This window comes from Physcomitrium patens, chromosome 19 (genome assembly GCF_059467195.1).
Source record: "Physcomitrium patens ecotype Gransden chromosome 19, ASM5946719v1, whole genome shotgun sequence".
Classification (NCBI taxonomy): Eukaryota; Viridiplantae; Streptophyta; class Bryopsida; order Funariales; family Funariaceae; genus Physcomitrium; species Physcomitrium patens.
This window is the reverse complement of record NC_143428.1, coordinates 3,178,485-3,202,058: the sequence shown is the minus strand read 5'-3', so window position 1 is coordinate 3,202,058 and position 23,574 is coordinate 3,178,485. Positions and strand designations below refer to the sequence as shown.

Here is a 23,574-nt window from a genome sequence, read left to right as displayed (position 1 = left end):
AAAAAGAATTATTTAATTTTTTAATAATAGAAATATGATAGATTTTATTTTATCTAATAGATATGTATCTATTTATAGTAATTGATTATTATAAATCCAATTATACAACCTTATTAACTATCATAAATATACCTATAATTACTCTAATAATATGAATAGGTAGAAGTAAATAATAATTTGTTAATATCTTGTAGAAAATCTTTTTAGATACTATATACATGTAATTTCACCTTTATGTACATGTATAGGTGATTAATAGGTTAAAAACTTGGCCAACAAGTTAGCCATGTTGTTTTGAAGTAATATAGCCATTAGATGAAAGAAAAATGAAAGTTTTTTTATTATAAAAGAACCTAATTAAAAAGATATAGTAAAAAAATATATAGATAAAAGATAGGCAAGTAGTAAAATCTTATAGTATTAGAACTATTTTTTATGAAAATGGATTCTACTTATTTTGTAGGGCCATAAGTAAAGCAAAATAAGGTGGATTAAAAAAATAAAGAATGTAAGCATATGTAGGAGAGAATAAGGAATTGATACCCGGAGAGGACTAATTGCCAATCAAAGACTGAAATTAGACCTTGATGCACAAAATCAAGCATCTATACTATTTTTAGGATTTTTTTTTAATCAAAGAATAAGACTATGAAGCAAATTGATGAAGAGATTTATGAGAGTTAGTTTCATGTCATTTAATTTAATATTGAGATTTTGAAGGATTTTTAAAATTAATGATGTACTTAATAGATTTAGATTTTGAGAAATAAAAACAAGTATACAAATTTCAGGATTTTGTAAGTTTTGTTACATGTTTATGGGTGAAAATTTGGTAGTTTGTTGTTATACATGTTGTGAATATATGTGAAAAATTTGAGTTAAATCAAGCAGTTAGATTGAAAGGTATAAAAGTTTTGTGGGTTATGGTCTTGAATAATTGAGATTTAGAGTTAGTGAGGGATTTCAAAATTTGGCAATATTTGCTAGTTTGATTGAAGCAAAATTTGGTGAGAGAAATTCTAACTTAAATATCTATCCACAATCCAATTTTTAGAGAAATTGAAGGTTCAACAAGGAGAAAGATCAATATTCAAGTTCAAAAAAAGAAGGTGGCTAATGATCGAGAGGTTTTGGAAGCTTTTCTTGTAATTGGTAGGTCCAATTCTTTGCCAATTTTGTATGCTTATTAATTGCTTGTTGGTTGAAGTTTGGGTGAAATTTTAGTTAAGATCTATAATTCATTTAATATTTATTGAGGTTTCAAACAACTGTAGTAATTCATTAAGATTATTTGGGATTTTCTTAAAGTTGGTGTAGGATTTAGGATTTTAATTAGAATTTAATTAGGATTTAATTAAGATTTAATTATTATTCTAAAAATATATAATTTATATATGTCTATTTAAAAGATATATTAGGTAGCACATTTCTAATTGTGTTTTGTATAAATAAGTAGAATTATAATTCTTTCTAATAAAATTGGTATTTTTAAGAATTTATTATAAAAAATTATATCCAAAATATGTATTTTAAGTTTATTTATAATATTTTTGTAACATGCTTAGTAATATTTTGTTTATATATATATATATTTAATATTTATATTAAAAATATTTTCAAAATCATTGATCTATACATATAAATTTACTCAAATATAATATTCTTTAGAGCAATATAACAAAAGTGTTGACAATAGTTTATGCTGAATTATATATTGTTATATTAACTATACTTATTTTATGAATTATGAAAAATCTGAAGATAAAATATAAGACAAAATCTAAGACATAATTGAATTTTACAATATGATATCTTATCATTTTGAGAATTCACAATTAAAATATATTTTTTTGATAATTTCTAAACTTATCCAAAATCACATAACAACCTTTAAGATATATATATTTTAATGTATCTATAAAAAATAGTTAAAACAAAAGTAAGGTTTTTAATATGAATCACATTATTATTTTAAAAAAAAATTGTTTAAATGTTAGATAGTATACTTTTAAATTCAATATTTGTAGATATAATATAACTTCTAACATTTAAACAATTTTTTGTTAAAATAATAATGTGATTCATAATATGATAGATATAATATAAATTCAATATTTGTAGATATAACATAATTTTTGTAGATATAAATTAAATATTTGTAGATATAATATAACTTCTATTTAGAACTTATAAAAAAAATTAAAAACAAAAATACTAGTTCTTTGCCAAAATTACTCACACATAAGAGCATAATTGAACATTTATGCCAAAAAAAGATAAAACAAAAATATGCAATTCTACTATTTGATTTTTAAAAAATATTTAAAAAATATATTCCAAAGAGTTCAAAGATGCTAATTTAAAAATAAAAAAACATTTTTTTAATCATTTTTATTCTAAATTTAAATATTTAATTAGTTTTTTCATTAAAATTAAGACCAAGATTAGGCATAGGAAAAATGTTTCATTAAAATGTGTATATGATGTTATACTTATGTATAAAAAAATTATATGCTATTTATAATCTCTTTTTATAAAGGTTCTAAGGAGAGCATTAATGCAATATATGTCCTACTTGGTGAGAAATTACAATATTTTATACGCTATTTTTTAAAAGTTTTGAAATTTAGAATACAATAAAAGAACCTACGTGAAGTATGTATTTAATCAAACTTCGGTAAAAAAATCCTATAATTTATAAATAAATTTAATAATTTTATTAATTCATAAATAATTTTGATCTAAGGTTTGGTTAAGATTTATTAAGATTCTTATTTCTTATTAAATATATTTACTTTCTTATTTCTTGTTCATCGTCTCTCTTTGATTCATTTCTTACTTATGTATCTTATTTGAGTTCTTGTCCTTGACATTATTTAAATATTAATAATTTTTAAGTATAATTATTTTTAATAAAATATACAAAAAAACACGTAAGTGAAAGTGGTATCTAATAATTACATATCTATATTAGTGTCAGATAAAAAGATTAACTCTTGAGTAAATTTTTCTCTAAAATGATATCTTTTGATATTTAGGTATCTTTTAAAAACATCTTCAAACATACAACTATTAAAAGTATCCTTTATTATTTTAAGTTATGCATATTAGATAAAAATATCCAAGTAATTATCTTTAGGGAAAAAAATCTTTTTAGAATGATTTTTTAAAAAATATTTTAAAATCTTTGATTGTTTTATGCAATCTAGTTTTAGTATTAATTTATAAAATCTAATTTACAATGAAATTTAATTTATCTTAACTATCTACAAACAACCTTTTTTATACTCAATTGAATCGATTATATATATATATATATATTCAAAATTATTATTTAATTTATATTATTTATATTTTTAATCTTTAAATTATATATTAAAAAATAAAAAAATTACAAATCAATGTAATAATGTAAAATATAAAGTAAAAGATATAACTAATTAAGTGAGTTTAGATTTGATAAAGAATTAAATAATAATAAATAATAAATAGTTTCATATATTAATATAAAAGTATATAATTTTTTAATATTTATATTTAAATATATAATTAAGTACTTCTATTATGTGATATTATTTTAAATTGGATTTTATGTATACGTTTTTAGTAAAAAATCTTTAATCTCATATTGCACTTAATTTAATTTGATTTTTTTGACTGTATTCTATATCTATAATTAAAAAGAATTAATTGAATTTATTTTCTTATATTATAATAAATAGCTTTAAAAATATTTATACTTTTCTATTATTGTAACTTCCAAAAATATTAGGAAATTACATTTTTAAGAAGTGTGTGATAGTGTTATGATAATTTATCCATAAATAAGATTCTAATGCCACTATTGCTTCTGATTGGTTTTTAATTTCTTAGAAACATAGTATTTACTTAGAATTGTTGAATTTGTAATAAATTTGAGAGGAGATTATAACTAGTAATATTACTTCAATATTTTAAAATTTAGATTCGATCATAAATTAATCTAAGACGGTCATAAATAAGTTTTCTAATTCTCAGGTATTTTATTCTGATATTACTTAATAAAATCTACTTCAACGATAATTTATGGTTTTTTTCTAATTAATTTGTACCGGATATTTTTCTTATTAAAAAAACTTTATAGAAATTAGGTTAGAAATTGTGAACTATTAATTCTTAATCTTTTATTTCCATATAAATATAAAAAATTAAAAAATGCTAAAATTAATATTTTTAATTTATTAGAAATAAATTATTGAGTGCAACAATGATATTGGAGTCATTTTTAGGATATAAAACGATATTTTAAAGGATAGGTATTAAACTTAAACATAATTTGAAATATACTATTTATAATTATTTATAAATACCTTAATTATAATTAGATAACTTGGTGGTCTCATAGTTCCTCTTCTTTCATGTCACTTAATAAATAGATCCATATTCCTTTGTACAAATATGCTTTCTTAGATTAAAACTACAAGAATAAACATTTCACCTTGGAAAAGAGCAAGAGCAATTTTAAGAAAGTCGACTTGATTAAAAAAAAATTCTAAATAGTTGAGAGTTGTATATTGGAAAAAATCTCCAAACAACAAATTTGGCCTTGGAGCAAATTAATGTGCTATAGGAGTTGAACTTTTGCCAAAATAACTATTTATTACTTACTATAGAACAATCAAGAGGACAATCTATCAAAGTTTAAGTTTTATTATGGAGTAAAGATTTGTATTTGGTTTCCATAACTTAAAACTATTGAGTAGATTTAGGGTTGGACAAGGCTTTGTATACTAAAGATGGAATTAAAACACGTGCCATAAGTGTATGTGTATATGAAATTTCATCATAGAACTTGGTTAATATATATTTTATATTTTATTTATTATTACAAAATTTGGCATAGAAAAATGTTTGATATATGATGTAGTTATGTTCTTAATTTAGAAAATAAATAGACTTATAGAAAAGACATTAATAAAGAAGTAAAAATAAGAGTTGGTTAAGACAATGAAGAGTTGTAACTTATGAAGTTGATAGAATGGATTTTTGTAAATTAGACTTTAAGTGATTGATTAAAATGGTATAGTTTAAAAACATGACATCCCTATTAGAGAAGATTTTGTTGGATTAAGAGTCATATAGTCTATAATCTTTGATACCAAGTTGTTATGTGTAGCCTATAATGATGAGATTAGTATCAAAGATAAAAGCCACAGCAAAACTCTAAAAATGATAATAAATTCATATATAATTAAAAGAGAGAAACTAAAAAATTAAAAGATAGATATATAATTTAATCTTAAATTTCTATTGCCAAATGCAAAAAGACTAGGAAGACTTAAATCAAAGAAAAAATAAGAAAGATATTGATAAGAGTGAAGAAGACCTCATTCTTGCATCCATATATACTATCTATTAAAGAAATAAGTAGCAATGTCTTTTAAGCCATATGATATATATTCAACTTGCAGAACATATGTCTAATTTATATGGTAAGTTTTCAACATGTGAGCCAAATGGCCAACTAATAATAAAAGTTGTTAAATGTACAACATGTAGCCAACTTGTTGGCCAAGTTGTCAATCTAGTGAGCATTTATAAACACATGTAAAGTCTACAAAACTCATAAGGAGCTTATTAACAATATATCAAAAATTTAACCTATTTCTACTCACTTCTATCTAGTTTAATTTATCTAAATAATTATATTAGCGAATATGACTATCTTTTACACTTAGTAGTTTTGATATCTAATTATTTTTTCTTCATAGTTAGTAAATAAGAGTAAGCTAGGCAATCAAAAATATGTAGGTAATCGAAATTTGGCTTTATTTCTATTTAGAATTCAAACAAGATAATATATTCTGATGGTGAAGTATAACTAGAATTTTATAAGTAATATGCTAAGTAAAGCACTTTAATTCAATACATATTAGAGAAGTGAGTTGTCTTGCTCATTTGTAAGCGGCTTCAACTAAGATGTAAATTTTATATTCTATGATTCTATTTTTAATTGGATTATAAAGATTAGTGACTTGAGGTTGAATTCCATTATATGCACAAAATTATTGAATCTTATAGAAAATAAACTTGTTTCTTCTACTAGACCAAAATATCAAAATATTTTTATTAAGTTAATTTTTTTATCAAGGTCTTATGATTGGTGAAGAATGAAAAGAAAAATAATTTTTTTTATTAAGAAATAAATATAAGTAAAGCAAGAATGATCATTGATAAATATTTTTTAAAAAAATAATGGCTCTTCCAAAATAAAGAGTGTGCATTAGCTTACACAAGATTATATCAATAAGTGCAAAAGCTTTAGTAACACAAAAAATATGATGAATTGGATAAGATAACTTAGCATGGTTTTTGAAGCTACAACCTTTACAAAGCAATAAGCTCAAGTAGAGAAGTAAGAAGCTAATCACAAAATCTTTGATTTTCATTGTCTTTAGATATTATAAATTGGGATGACCAAGCCTAAAGTATCACTTGAGCATGTGAAGTGTATAATTTTTTATTGCAAAATCGTAGTAAATTCTAGAAGCAAGATCTATGTCCAATGAAAACATATTATCTTCTTTGAAAAATTAGAGGATCATATATTGACATATAGCATTAATTTGAGTTTTAATGACACATTGATTGCACAAAAAGGTAATAATTTTGTAACAAGATGTAATAATCTAAGCAAGTATTAGCAAATTCTTGAATAAATCAATTACATACATGACATTAAGTATTAGTAGGGATTTCAATATAAAGTTGAAAGAATATTAGTGATTCATTAGAACTAATAAGTCGACAAAAAGAAGTAATTCTTCTTTTTCTTTTTCTTTTTCACAAAAGAGAGGGATATGGAAGCAAGCTTTTGTGTCTTTAAGCTTCTAGCCCTCAAATTTTGCAGCATCAAGAGCAAGGAGTGAGGCCTCATTGCCATCTACAATAATCTACAATTTGGAGCACATCAAAAGCATTTTGAATTTAATATTCTAAGTAGAATAATTAAAAGGAGAGAGAAGTATTTATTACATTTTGAAAGCCAAATTGGATCCCAACAACATGGGAGTGAATAAACTTCACAAATTTTTTTAATTAATTACATAATTTTATAAAGTTATAATGCTTAAAAGCACCTCTCTCAAGGGATGATGGGTTTGCTCTAATACCATATTATAAGTATCAAAATATGAATGGATTATACAAATAATAATAATAACAATTATAGCAAAAGGTTTTACGTGCTTATTTTGAAGAGGTGTTGTGCAATATTGGCTACATGAAGAGTTGTAATTGCTTGACCTTCCAACTCTTACTTTTACTTCTTTATTAATGTCTTTTCTTTAAGTCTATTTATTTTCTAAATTAAAAACATAATTGCATCATATACCAAATATTTTTCTATGCCAACTTTTGTAATAATAAATAAAAAAAAAAAACATATATTAATCAAGTTCTATGATGAAATTTCATATATACATACACTTATGATATAAGTTTCAAATCCTTCTTTAGTAGACAAAGCCTTATCCAACTCTAAATCTACTCAATGGTATTAAGGTATGGAAACCAAATACAAATCTTTATTCTATAATAAAGCTTAAACTTTGGTGGATTATCCTCTTGATTGTTCTATAGTAAGCACTAAGTAGTTGTTTTGGCAAAAGTTCAACTTTTACAGCACTTTAATTTGCTATAAGGTCAAATTTGTTGTTTGGGGATTTTTTCCAACATACAACTCTCAACTATCAAGATTTTTATATTTTTTCTTTTTCTTTTTCTTTTTTTTTTTTAATATCAAGTCGACTGTCTTAAAATTGCTCCTTGCTCTTGGTACTTACCATAATTACTAGATAGATGTAACTATCTAGTAGAAAAATGAAGCTAGGGTTCTCTTTCGCACCACATCTAGCAGACTGCCCTCTCCTCCAAATTCTTAACCCTTCTTCGGTTCTACCATGCTCAAGCAACGTGCCCTGGTTTGAAATTGTGCTTGCAGCCCAGGACAGAACCAATCCTTCGCTTTATCTCAAAATTCCGCAACTCCAACAATGCACGGAGAACCCCAGTTTCAGTGATGACAAGAGACCCAAGTCTGGCAACACAAGGAGCAACACGATGATCATTTGACCTACTTTCAGCCGAATATCGCCGCACTCAATTTAGGGAAATCCAACTAATGCCGCAGTTGCCTGGACTCGAAACTGGGGGTGTGTTCCACAGCTCTCACATTTGCACCTGAGAAGTAGACCCAGGACCATGCAAAGCGGGAAGCTAGAGGATCGATTTCAAATTCTAGCACCGGGTACAGCTAAAAATTCGAACTGCTGATGCAACAGAGCATCGTGGTCGAAGAAATTTCTCACCTTCTCCTTTGACGGAAAAGTGCAAATAGGGCCATGTCCTAGTCTCGCTTGACATCTGTGTAGAGAACCCTCGCTGCTGCTGGAGACAGAGCAGGCGCGTATTGCGAACGGTGAGATACCAAAAGTAATACTAATCTCGTTTAATACGATGTTCGTACAGTCGCACCTCACCTGTTCAAAATTCGGCAAAACAACACGTTTTGTGCTGGAGAGTATCAACAACGAAAGGCCAACGATGATGACGATTGCTTCAGTGCAAGTTCAACGCTCGGTTCGGTCGGTAACTGACCACATCATAGCATATCATCGGACACTACTGCTGGTCCCAGATGCGCATTCAGGCAACGTTCCGGTTTAAGCGGAGGCGAGATTGCAAAATGTGTGAAGATGCAAGAATGTGGTGGACTGTCTCGGGTGGACAATAAGTAAATAGGAACTGAAGAATGCAGATTCCTTGTCCCAAAACGCCAAGCACGAGGACGCGTTCTGACCGGTGATATGAGCTATTCGTGTGCAGCCCATCGAAACTCCGCTGCGGCTCTAACCATCCGAAGCAACATGGATGCAGATGCCAACGTCTCCTTGGAGGCATCCCCCTCGTTGGAATGCGACCAGGGAACAAGCCTGGAGTACTCGAATCGGTCCAGCACAGAGGTGAGACGACTCCAATGACACGGTCGAAGTCACGGAATGAAGATTACAATGCAATTTTATTTCTCTCTAAATAATAACAGTATGTACATTTTGCGTTGCCGCATGACATTGTAGTCGGTGGTTCAAAAATCTGCCGCAGTGATAAATCTCGGCGTGACGGAACATGGAGACGCCAAGACCGTCGCTCGTGAGCCTCGACAAGACCCGCATTACTTCTGGGTCGTTGCGGGATGAGACCCAATCGCTCTCGCTAGCTCGGAGCTTAGAACGGGATGGCGCCCGAGACTCGAGGGTACACGACGCGGTTGGGGTGGTGCAGTAGACGCCGCGCCTTCTGTTTCCTGAAGCAATACAATGCAGCGCCCAGCGGCCACTCCACCACGGCGGTGATCAGGAACGCCACCACTCCCAGCGTCGGGCCAACGATCTTGCACCGACACGGGTTCTGGTGCGTTCCACACTGCACACACAACGGAATCGCCATCTCTCTCTGTCTCTCTCTCGGAAACCTAATCACTCCTGCTCCTGCTCCTGCTCGCTTCCTCCTCTGCGTTCGCTACCTCCAATTCCAAAAACTTAGGGCCACTTGGGAATGGTGGAAGAATGCGCAACAGCTGCAGCGTCTGTAAAACCACGATTGGATGAGACGATGATGGAAGACTGACTTCGCAGATGATCAGTGCCTCGAAACTAGTTGGTTTATGTATCCACACCAGAATCGCAGTCAGAGCGACACCTGGCGCTACCACCTGTCAGCCGTGCGCTGTGATCCATCGGGAATCTCGACCACGGATTCCCTACACCGTCGTTCACACGTGTCGCCTTCAACGTCTACGATTTCGTTGACTTGGTATGCCACGTCGGCTGGCCAACGCTCTCGTCCGTCGACGGAGCGCGTTCGCGTTGGGGATGGTGATGTTTCATCCACGTGGATGATTGTTATGATGGAGTTGGAGATGATAATTCTGTCGGGATCTCACTTTCGTTAGCTAGTGAATGATGATTTCTGCAGAACAGGATTATCAGTTATTTTAGCTTATTGAGCCAGTTTTTGTACATCGCTATGTCATGACTTCATTTTTTCCTCATGGAACCAAGGCTCTTGATAAAGATATGGAACGTGCGTTGTGCTTGTAATTCATAATTCTGTAACAAAGGAGCGTCAAGGTGAAGTGTTTGTTCTTGCAGTTTTAATCTGGGAAAGCATATTTGTACAGAGGAATATGGATCTATTTGTTAAGTGACATGAAAAAAGAGGAACTGAAAAAACAATCATTTACCGGCATGGCACATCCCAAGATATCTATAGTTCTAATGTATGGTTGGAGAAGCTTTATTATTTGTTATTTTTTTATTAAATTTTATCCTATTTTTATTAGCTTCTATTTATTTAAGTAACATTTTTGCCAATTATATTACCTTTTCTACAAACAACAAGTTCATGGAAAATCGTCCATTAAAAATTTCTTCACAATTTAATATTATATAGAAATTTTCTAAATGATATTTGTTACAAATATTGATCCACATTGTGTACCAAACTATTTATTCTTTATTTAAGCCATCAATAATTTATTTTTTTTTAATAAAAAGAGCACCAAATTATCTATTTTTTATTAAAATAATTTAAAATAATTTAAAATATCATATTTTAAATCATATTTAAGTTTAATATACATCCTTCACAATATCATTTTAAATCCTAAAAATAACTCCAATATAGTATTAATTATTTGCAAGTATAATTAATTTTTAAATCAAAATTTTCAACAAAGATATATAAGCAAAAGTAGTTTCTATAACAATCATATATCTACATTCATGTTACATATTATCACAAGAGTTGGACTAGCTTTTAAATATAGTTTGGTTTGAAGTAAAATCTTATGATGTTTAGATATCTTCCAAAAACATCTTTGAGTATATAACTATTAAAAATATCCTTACTAATTATGAAAAATATTTAAAATAATTCTTGCTAATTATTTATGTATGAATATTTTATATAAATATTATTCTGTTTTGATTTTATGAATATTTTGACTATATAAATTTATTTTTTATTTTTTAATCAAATCCATATTTAATTAATTAACTATATCTTTTTTATATATTTTACTATTTATTTATTTTATAATAAATATTTTTATTTTTACTTTTACTTTATTTATTTATAATTGATCAATTCAAAAAATATATAATATAAAATAAATATTTATATATAATTACATTCATTACTATCTACAACCAACAATCTTTATATATATATATATATATATATAACTTGCAAGATTGCACACAAAGAGAGTATGGAGTAAGATATCTCTTACTTCCATTATCCATTATTTATATGTGGTGGTTGTTGCCATAATAGACAACTTCTATCATTTGGTGAATATATCCATCTAACATTTTACTGAGACTATTTGTTATTATTTTATCTAGTATGAAGATATATCTTTAGTATATGTTCAATATTCTAAAGATCTTTTGCTCATTCATCTATCTTGTCTTTTAGTATTCTTATATACCAAAAGTCAATTCTTTGATCATTAACAACTTACTTAAGATAATATCTTTTATGAAGTAACTTATTATATTTTTATTTTTACTTACTTACTTTAATATTTTTCTTTTCCTTTTGATTAAAAGCTTTCAATTCTAATGCCTTTGCTAATATATGATACTTATCTTTTATTGATGCCTTTGTCAATAAATGAGCAAGCATGTCTTTTGTTGTTAATTACTTCCATTTCAATCTTCTCTCATATGAAGTGATGTTAAATATCAATATGTTTAATTTTTGAATGATGCTTTAGATTCTTTATAAAAACAAGACATCTTTGATTGTCACATTTCATTAGAGTTGCTTTCCATTATACTACTCTAATATCTTCTAAAAGTTGTCTTAGCCATACTGCTTCCATTGCACTACTTCAATGTCTTTCAAAAGTTGTCTTAGCCATATTGCTTCCATTGTACCATAACTTGTTGCTATATATTTTGCCTCTAATGTGGAGTTATAATTATTATTTTTTTCTTACAATTCCATGAAATAACTCCCACTCCAACAAAAGACACATATTCTATTGTTGACCTTCTATTATTTGCTTCTTCAATCCAATCTACATAAATATAACCATGCAAAGTAATGTTATCTTCTCTAAGGCACAATTTGAAGTACAAAGTATCTTTTAAGTACCTCATGATTCTTTTGATGGTTTTCCAATGAATTAATCTAGTCTTTGATATGTGTAGCTCACAACACTCACTGTATATATAAGATCTACTTTTGTGCCAATTATTGCATACATAAGTGAGCTCACTACTACCTAGTATAGAACACCCTGTATTTTACCTTCAACTTCAACAAACTTCTCATCTATGAGCTTCATCAACTTCAAATTGGCCTCCAAAGGTGTTCCAACAGACTTATACTCTTTTATGTTGAATCATTTTAATACCTCTTCAATGTATTTATTTTTGGCTCATTATAATAGTCTTTTTAGTAAAATCTTTCATAAATTCTATTTTTAAATAATAGTAAAGCTCCTTCAAAATAATCAACTCATATTTTTTTTTAACTTTATTAATGAACTTGGCCATGGAAGCAAATATCTCACTAAAATCAAGACCAACAATTTGTAAATATCATTTGGTAACTAATCTAGCATTATATTTTACAAAATTATCTATTGTATCTCTTTTGATTGTAAATGCCTACTGACAATCAATTGAAGATTGATTTGTTGGAAGTTGAATCAATTTCCATGTTTTATTGTCCATAAGTAACTTGTATTCTCTTTTCATAGCATTCTTCTATTTCATAGCATCCATGAACTTCAATACATCATACAAACTCAATACATTAGTAAGAAGTGCAACATTTGCATGTTTTTTATTTATTTGATGAAAGATGTGGTTCTTCTATGATTCACTAAGTTGTTTTTTTTATTTCTTAAAAGATATTCCTTTTTACTTGATGAAGATTTACTATCATGTACTCCGAGGTCTTTCACAAGCTTTTTCTTTTTTAAAGCTTGTCTTTTTAAATGCATAGGTTCATACTCTTCATCATCATCATCTTCAATATCTTGATTGTCTTCATTATTAATTCTAGCAATTGTAAATATTCTTTGGTCTACCAACTTTGGCTCTTCACCTTGATTTGTATTTCCACCATCTTCATTTTTATCATCTATTTTTTCTTTCTTTGCTAAAATTAAAGATATGTCCACAAATACACCATCATTCTTACTTCAATACATCTCAAAGTGTTCATAAGTACTCTTATGAACTAAAAAAATATATATTAAGACTCTTCATGATCTTAGTAGTTTTTAAACATATTAGCCTATATGCCTTGGTGTTACAGACATATATTTATTATAATTATTACTTAGATAATATGAATAAGTAGAAATATGTAAAGATAGATTAATTACATAATATCTTTTAGGAAAGCTTATTAAAAGCTTCATTGATGTTGCTTTTACTTTATATGTGTTTATAGTTGATTGATAGATTAAAAATTTGGTAGCTTATAAAACAAGCTAATTATGTGGTATCCATAAAAAAAACTTGCTTTGCAAATTAAGATACATGTTGTGCAAAGTCAGCATATTTTAGAGGTCCTATAGAACATCGCCACATAGGTCTTAGGTAGATAGTATATATAGAGGCAAGAATGAAGCCTTCTTTACTCTTATCAATTCTTTTTTTGCTTCTTGTCTAGTTTCAAGAAGTCTATAGTTTTCTTGTCTTTTGGCAATAGCTATTCTAGTTTCTTTTTGATATACTGTGAGCTCTTATTTATGCTCCAAAATTTAATTTTTTAATTTTTTAATTTTTTCTTATTTTATGATAGTTGAGCATGTTATATTAGAATTTATATAAGTAGAATCTGATTTTATTAAATTTTTAGGATTTTAATCTTGGATGGTATAAATTCTAGTATGATTCCTTGAGTTAGGTTAATTAAGACCAAAATGATAAGGATTAGAAAATTAGAATAGTAATTTGGTTAGTTTTAATAATTTAGAGGTCGTTAGTTATTGCTATAAAGGTTGATTGAGAGCCTATGAGCTTACTTACAATCATCTCATATGATTTAGAGTGAATTAGAATTAGAACTTTTTAAAAGATTCAGTGAAGTTTAGCAATGATAGTTTTAAAGCTTTTTCTTCAACTTCAACAAATTCAAGCAGTAAAGTAGTTTTTTTTTCAATTAATGGAGGCTTTCAAATGTAATAGTGGAATTGGATTCACTCCATGGAATAAAGAAAATAAGATCAGCACCTCCTCCTCCAACATACAAGTGGAGCAATGAAATTTTTATTTTTGAAGGATTTTACAATAATTGCTAAAATCTTTAGAAATAAAAACTTTCATAAAAATTGCAAATAAACATAGATAGAGGCATATGTGTAGTCAATCTTAGCATAAAAAGGTGTTTTGAACACAATGGTGAAGTTAGATTTATCAAAAATTTCTTTTTTGACCACTTATAATAGCCATCAGCCTTGGTGACGAAATTAGCTTTAGGGTGAATGAAGGCCGTAGATCTAGATTAGGGATCTTAGAAATCAAAGGTGGAGATGCAACCACCCTTCTATGATCCTCCACTTAATTATATATGAGAGGCATGGTTTTCCAAGCCTTCTCTCTCCTCTTTTAGGGAAGGGCAAAGTCATGCCAAAATTTGGCCAAAAATCCTAATCTTAATTTTATTTAGATTTTTTAATCTCATTGTGAACTTTGTGGATGGATGTGCATGGATTTTTAGTTGTGAATTATAGTCATTGGATTTTAAAATATGCTTTATTGTCGTAGATAGCTTCCTTGGCCTCCCAAATATTCCAAGGGTTTCAAGAGTCTTGAATTTCCCTTAATCAATTATTTAGTTTTTTTAGTTTCAATGTGAAATTCCTTGTGGTTGTAGCTTTTATTGTTAGCTTTCCAATAAGTTTGGATCACTCAACTTTAAAAGAAAAATTTTCATGATTGGATCATGTGAGGCCAAATTTCACCACTTGATGAAACATATACCACACAACAAGCCCAAGAGGTGGAATTAGAGAGCTCCCAATCGTGTACTTGTTAGATTAATTTAAATCTTTATATTAAAAATTCAATTAGTTTTAGGCCTTCTAAGCAATAGTTACCAACATTAAATTAATATGTTAAATAAAATTTACTATGTAATATAATAAATAAATTAACTAAGTTATTACTATTAATTGACCATAAGAATAAAAACTTAAGTTTGAATTAAAAGTTAAGTTAAAAGTTAAGTTTAAAAGTTAAAGTTAAAAATCAAGATTAAAAGGTTAAATTAAAAGTTAAAATTAAAATTATAAGTTAAAAGTTAAAATTAAAAGTTTAAGTTAAAATTTAAAATTAAAAGGTTAAGTAAAAAAAATTAAGTTAAAAGTTAAGATTAAAGGTTAAGTAAAAATTAAAAATTAAAAATTCAATTAAAAGTTAATGTTAAAAGTTAAAGTGAGAATATTAAAGATTAAAAGTTAAACTTAAAATTTATTAGCTAAAAGTGAAATGTGGAGCTTACAAGTCAATATGAAGATGATAGTAAAAATAAAGTGAGAGAGGTGAAAGCGAAGGTACCTTGACAACACTTAAGAATTGAAGGCAGCGACCCCCTTCTACTCCAAAATTTGCAAAAATTTGAAATCGGCTTCAATTTGAATGGTTCTTAGCTTGTTGCAAGGCTGACTTAAAGACGCTTTTGATCCAAAAATCTTCTTAGCAATCTAATGACTCAGTCGTGGAAAATTCCTCCTTTGAAGTTGAGTGATCCAAACTGCCATGGTGACCAACCCTCTTCACTTAGAAATTCACTAAAAATTCAGATTGTCTTCAAATTCACCAAAACTTGTTCCTTTCAGAGCTTAGCTTATAAAGCTTGATGCTTCCAAAATTTCAAATAAATCCAAACACCAGACACTGAGAAATGCCTTTCCAAACTTGATTGATTCAAACTGCAAAGGCAGTCGACTCCCTCAAACTCAAAAATTCACCAAAAATTCTTTCTTACTCCAAATCAAGAAAATCTTATCTTGTTGGAAAGCTAACAACAAAAGCTACAACTATTCAAAATATCACATTGAAACAACAGAAATTGAGTGACTGATTGAAGAAAATCCGAGGCCCTTGAAACCTTGGGGTATTTGAAAGGCCAAGGAGATATTTACCTCAATGAAACATATTTTAAAACTTAATGACCATCCTTCACAATGCAAAATCCATACATACACAATCAAAAGATTCACAATGAGAATTAAAATCTAAATAAAGTTAAGATTAGGATTTTGGCCAAATTTTGGCATGGCTCTACCCTTCACCCAAAAGAGGAGAGAGAGAGGGCTTGGAAAACCAAGCCTCTCTTATACAATTGAGTGGAGGCTTGTAGAAGGGTGGCTACATCTCCACCCTTGATTTTTAAGATCCGTAATCTAGATCTACGACCTTCATTCATCCAAGAACCAATCTCGTTACTAAGGCTGATGGCTCTTGTAAGTGGTCAAGAAAGCATTTTTTTTGTAAATATAACTTCACTATTGTGTTCAAAACAACTTTTTAAGCTAAGATCGACTACTCACATGCCTCAATCCATGCTCAATTATAATTTTCATGGAAGTTTTTACTTACAAGGATCTTGGTAATTTTTGTGAAATTCTTCAAAATGAGAATTTCATTGCTTTTCTTGTATTTTGAAGGAGAGGTTGCTGATCTTGTTTTCTTCACTCCATGAGGTATATCCGGTGCCACCATTGCATTAAAAAGACTCCCATTAAGTAGAAGAACCACCATGCCACTTAAAATTATCGAATTTGGAGGAAAATCCAAAATTACCATTGCTAACTTCCCTAAATCTTTTAGAGAATTATAATTCCAACTCCTAAATCATATGAATGATTATAGATGCACTCATAGGCTTTTAGTCAACCCTTATAGTAATAACTAACAACCTCTAAATTATTAAACTAACTAAGTTGCTATTCTAATTTTCTAACTCTTATCACTTTAGTTCTAATTAACTTAATTCAAGGAATTAGGCTATGATTTATACCATCAAGGGTTGTAATCCTAAAAATTCTATAAAACTAAATTCCACTTATATAAATCCTAACCTAACATGTTTAATTATCATAAAATAAAAAAATAACAAAAATTTAAATTTTAAAGTATAATTGAGAGCTCACAGATCACTAGATCACAACAAAATTTATTGCAACACAAGCTTCTTTAAATTAACCTTGCAACAAACTAAGAATCATTCAATTTGGAGCTAATTATAATTTTTGGCAAATTTTGGAATAGAAGGGAGTTGCTGCCTTTAATCCTTAGATGTTATCAAGATACTTTCACTTTTATCTCTCTTATTTTATTTTTATCTTTTATCTTCACAATGACTCATAATCTCTATATTTCAACTTTTGACTAATAAATTTTAAGTGTTAACTCTTAATCTTTAATATTTTAACTTTAATTTTTAACTTTAACTTTTAAAATTATTTTTTAATTTTTAATTTTAATTTAAGTTTTTACTCTTATTATGAGTTAATAGTAATAATTTAATTAATTATTTTTATCATTTTTTTATAGTGAATTTCATTTAATATTTTAATTTAATATTGATATCCATTATTTGAAAGGTGTTAATTTTAATTGAACTACAAACATCTATATTTAAATTAATTTAAAAATTCTACAATTGGGAGTTCTTCTATTCTTCTTCTTAAACTTGTTGTGTAGTACTAATTTCATAGAGTAGTGGATTTTAGGCTCACATATACATACTTTTTTAATTCTATTTTCTTATAGTTCTTTGAAAAAATTTCACTTGTTTATTTTCTTTTACCAAGTTCTTGTCCTTGAAAAATTGAAAAGAATATATTTACAATATCAAAGCTTTGTCTTTTTTTGATTAAGAATGGATTATTTTTTTTTCTTGATAAGATATAAGCATATTAGAAGTTGTGGGTTTCTTTTTTCTAAATTGGTATTATTTTTTTTTATTCTCAAGTTTTTGTTTTTACTTATCTTGAGCAATATTAGATATCTTTTTGCTTCAAATTATTATTATGGCAAAATTTTTCAAAACAAAGAGTTCAATGGCATAAATGCAAGAACAATTGAAAGAATTAATTCTTGCAATGCATCAAATTAGTTTACCACTACAAAGAGATACAAAGAGAAATAAAAATAACATATATATATATATATATATATATATATAGAGAGAGAGAGAGAGAGAGAGAGAAAAAAAAAAAAAAAAAAAGAGAGAGAGAGAGAGAGAGAGAGAGAGAGAGAGAGATGATTAAAGCTGTTTCAATATCTCTACAAAATCATATCTCTTTTTCTATGATAGAACACCATTCAAGCACTAAAGAACCAAGAATTGCCTTACTTGAGAAGTTTGATGGTATAAGTTCAAAGTTTTGAAAAATCATCAATCAAGTACAACTGATAATTGAATCTTAACTCCAAAGCTGTCAAAATCTAAGATTATAAGTGAGATTTATTAGAACACTATTTTCCAATTTTATATTATCATGGTTTTCATCTTTTTTTGAATGATGTAATCTAATATTTAATAATTTAGAAGCCTTTTTAATGGAATTTTGATCTATGTATGGAGAACATGATGTATTTTGTGTTGCAACAAACATGATCCATATTTTGTGACAAAAAAATTAATTTATAATATTACATGCTTTTAAATTTAGATAATTTCCAATTGATATCAAGTAAGATGATGCTACACTCATTAGCTAATTTTTTTATGGATTATAATATGAAGTAAAGAAATTGATGCTTACTTTACCTAATCCTCAGATATTGAGTCAAACAATTGATTTTGCTATAATGTATGATAATCAATATTTTAAATTTTTATTTGAAAATCTTATAAGTACATCCCAAATGTTATTATAATTCAATGGCAATACCAACATCTTTTCAATATATACCTTTGAAAGTAGAAGATATATAAATTAATATGATATATTTTAAATATCTTTTTAAGCAAGAAAAAACTTATCATTGTTAAAAAAATATTATATTTATATTGTAGAAAATCAAAGTACATTGCTCAATATTATTCAAAAAAGAAATATAATTATAAAATAAAGAGTATAATTATCAAAAAAAGATAATATATCAGAAAAAAATTTGTCCAATTACAATAGAGACCATGAAATTGAAACCTTGCACAATACTTGATTGTTAAAAGTCATAACATATTTTCAGTAATAAAAACAAAATCTGTTCATGTAGAAGTCATAAATGGTCTTATGTTGTCCTCTTGAGATGTTATTCAAGAAATATTTTCTCTTAAAGTAGTAACTAATCGTTATAGTAGCTTTGTAGTATTTTATATCATTAGATCTCTATGTCATCCAATCTTTTTAGATTTATTGTGGTTAAAAGAGTATAATCCTTGAATAAATTGGATCTCTCAAAGTCTTGAATTTTTTGAAAGTATAACTAAGAGTGTACTTAATCAAATATAAAGTCATAATTTTATGACAATCAAACATATATTTGTAAATATAAGAACTTTCTTGCATGTTGCAAAAAAATGATCATCTTATTTTATTTATGCAACATCTATTTTTTATAGTAGAGAGACTTCAAATAATATTTTTAGCCAATATCAAGATTTTAAAGATGTATTTGAGAAGAAGAATATAGATACTCTTCTAAAACATCATTCCTATGACTACTCAATTGACCTTCAAGAAAGAGTTTAACTACCATTTGGATCAATTTATACTTTATCATAAAATAAGTTAGTTGAATTTAAAGAATATATTGAAGAGAGTCTAGCCAAGAACTTTATACACTATTCCAAATTTCTAGAAAGAGCTTTAATTTTTATTTCTGAAGAAAAAAATAGATCATTACAGATGTGTATTGATTATCAATGATTCAATAAGGTCACCATAAAAAATAAGTACCTTCTACCTTTGATATTTAGACTTTTTGATGAATTAAATCAAGCTAAAATCTATACAAAAATAAATCTACAAGAAGCATATAATTTGATATGCATCAAAGAAAGAAATAAATAGAAGATTATATTTCAATTTAGGTATGGACATTTTGAATATAATTTCATGCCTTTTGGACTTATAAATGCACCAACAGCTTTTCAACATCCAATGAATGATGTCTTTTAAGAATTTTTGGATGATTTTATTATCTATTATCTAAACATCTTAATCTATTCTAAAAACATAAAATAATATAAATATCATATTTGTCATATATTATAAAAACCAAGAGATGTGAGACTCTATATCAAAATAAAAAAGTGTATATTTTATATTACTCAAGTTGACTTCTTAAGATACATCATTTCAAGTGATGGACTTATGATGGATTCTAATAAAATTCAAACTATTATGGATTGAAAGATTCCAAAAATAATAAAAAATATTCAATATTTTTTGGAATTTTCCAACTATTATTATTTCTTCATGAAGGACTTCTCTCAAATTATAGATTTATTTATAATTTTGACCTTTAAAGACAAATTTTAATGAAATCAAGAAGAAAAAATAGTATTTGAAGCTTTAAAAAAAAACCTTTGTTTTTGCACCAATCTTATATTGCTTTGAATTTTTTTAGATATTTTTTATGGAAATAAATACATCAAATTTTCTTTTAGATATCTCATTTTTATAAATAAAAATAGATGATAAACTTCACTCAATAGTTTTTCATTTATAAAAAAAATTAGCAGCCAAGATTAACTACATGATCTATGACAAAGAACTTCTTGCAATCATGGATTTATTTTAAGAATGGCACTATTATCTGGAAGGCACTTCTAATCTAATCACTTTATGTACAAATTACAATAACCTTGAATATTTTATATCAATACACGTTTTGAATTATTGCTAAGCCCTCTAGAATATGTCTTTATGGAAATTCAAGTTTACGATCACTTATTGACTAGAAAAACAATAAGATTTGTCAAGTGCACTCTCTAAATAATCTTATCTTATATCAAAGAAAGGAGATGTTTTTGATCAATAATAGATAATTTTCTTGAAGCTAAAATATCTTTATATTTAAGCAATGAAATCAATATTAATTCTTGAATCAACTTTTATTAAACAAGTTTAATCAAGTATATCTTTTAATCTTCTTATTTTTGATATTAAGAAAAATCTTTTAAAGTCTCATGATACTTTTAATTTTGAATTCAAGAACAATCTATTATATTTTGAAAGGTACTTGTATATTCCTAAAGGTAAAGTTCAATTATGTATTCTTCAAGCTTGTCACAACTTTTTAATAATAAAGCATTTTAGATACAATAAGACTTTAAAGCTAATATCTAAAGATTTTTGGTGGCCTCAAATATAAAGAGTCAAAAAAATTGTATGATCTTGTCATATTTACTCAAGATCAAAAAGTCCTTGTCATTAATCTTACAGACTTTTTTAGCCATTATCCATTTTAAAACAACTATAGTCTTCTGTTTCTATGGATTTTATTACAGATCTTCTAATCTTATGTTCTTATGACTGTATATTTGTGATAATAGATTGTCTTACTAAGATGGCATATTTTGTACCATGTACAAAATCTATCATATATAAAGAAACAACTAAGTTTTTTTTTCACATCATCTATTACTATCATGGATTATCTAAGGATATTATATCAGATAGGAGAACTTAGTTTGAATCAAGATTTTGGAAAGGACTTCTTAAGATTTTAAAGGTAGATATAAAACTATCTTTGGCTTTCTATCTTCAAATTGATAAACAAATGAAGTTTTAAAGCAATATTTGAAGTACACTATCAACTACCAATAAGATGATTGAATAATTCGTTTGCCATTGGCAAAGTTTGCTTATAATAATATGGTACATTCTTTTATGAAACAAATATCTTTCTTCCTTAATTGTAGTTATCATCCACAACTTGATGCTTTTGACTTTTGAAAAGTTGATAAACTTGCAAGAAAAGATTTAAAAAACCATTTATTTGAACTATATACAACAATGAAGGCAGGACTAAAAGAGACTCAAGAATAATAAAAGAGCAATGCGGATGTCTATTGCAAATAACAACCTCATTTCTACATGGTGATAAGCTATGATTACTTTGTTATAATATTAAAACTATTTGCCTTTGTAACAACTTAGATTATCATAAATTTAAATTATTTTTTATTTATAGATAAGTCACTCTAGTCACTTATCAATTACATCTATTGGAATCTATGAAAATCTATTTTATAATTCACTTATTTCTTTTAGAGCCATATAAGATAGAAAATATCAAAAAAAAAGACAAATATTACTACTTCTTATAGAAGTCAATAATAATTAAAAATTTAAGGTGAAAGAAGTCTTTGACTTAAGGAGACACCAATTTAGGTTGAAATATCTTATTCATTTGTGCAGATATGATATTAGCAAAGGTACATAGAAGCTAGCAAAAAATCTTACAAATGTAATAAAGAAAGTCAAAGCTTTTCATCAATGACATCCATCAAAATCAAGATAAAAGATAGCAAACCTTTGCTATAAAATAAACATAATTTAGGAAAGATTGCATTATATCTTCTATCATTTTTTATAATTTCTCTATAATTGTGGTATTAAGAGGATGGAAAACCAACAACTAGTAGATTCAACTCAAAAGCCATCATTTGCTGACTTACCAAATGAGATATTGTAATTATCACAGCCTTTAAGATAAAATAATAGGAATAAAGGCCTTCAAGAGAAAAATGTTTCTCCTCAAATAGATAGCCAAATATAATACATTTGGTATCATGACCTAGGAAGAGAGTCTCAATATTTGGTGATTTTATTAGAGGTAAAAACAACCAGTGATGGTCTTACAAAAGTTTTATTTGAAAGAAATTACAAAGCTCTTAATAATAATCAAATAGCAAGGTAGTCTTCTCATTCTAGAATGAGTCATTACTGATAGCCAAGAAGACCTATCAACTACATTCAAAGGAAATAAAGATTAGAGTATGTAGCTAATACAATTTGGTATATCATTGACTTCCTTGACATATAATCATTGCTCTTTGTTGAATTCATTCTTAAAAGAAGAGATAATGTGATTGACATATATTTATTATAATTTATATTTAAATAATATGAATAGGTAGAAATAAATAAAGGTAATTGAATTTTATAATATCTTCTAATGAAGCTTATTAGAAGCTTTATAGATATTGCTTTGATTTTACATGTATTTATAGTTGATTGATAGGTTAGAAACTTGGTCAAAAAGTTAATCACATGCCATACATATTGGTAGCTTATAAAACAAGTTAATTATGTGGCATCTATATAGAAAACTTTTTTTGTAAGTTAAGATACGTGTTATACAAAGTCAACACATTTTAGAGGTCCTATAGAATATTCTCACTTTATCCTAAAATAATTTACTTTCAATTATAAATTAAAATAGAATAAATATATAAAAATAATATTAAAAGTTTTAAAAATAATTTTTAAGTTTTTTATATTTATAATGCCTACAATTTTGAATTTTGAATTTTTAT

The 23,574-nt window shown here is 27.0% G+C and overlaps 1 long non-coding RNA gene across 1 annotated transcript; it reads right to left on the bottom strand.

The window, feature by feature from the left end:
- Positions 1-7,588: 7,588 nt before the first annotated feature.
- Positions 7,589-8,505, bottom strand: LOC149987347 (uncharacterized). The gene is made up of 2 exons (XR_016498624.1): positions 8,349-8,505; positions 7,589-8,077 (listed from the first exon to the last, which is right to left on the bottom strand). It is a non-coding gene; the product is annotated as an uncharacterized LOC149987347 (long non-coding RNA).
- Positions 8,506-23,574: the final 15,069 nt, after the last annotated feature.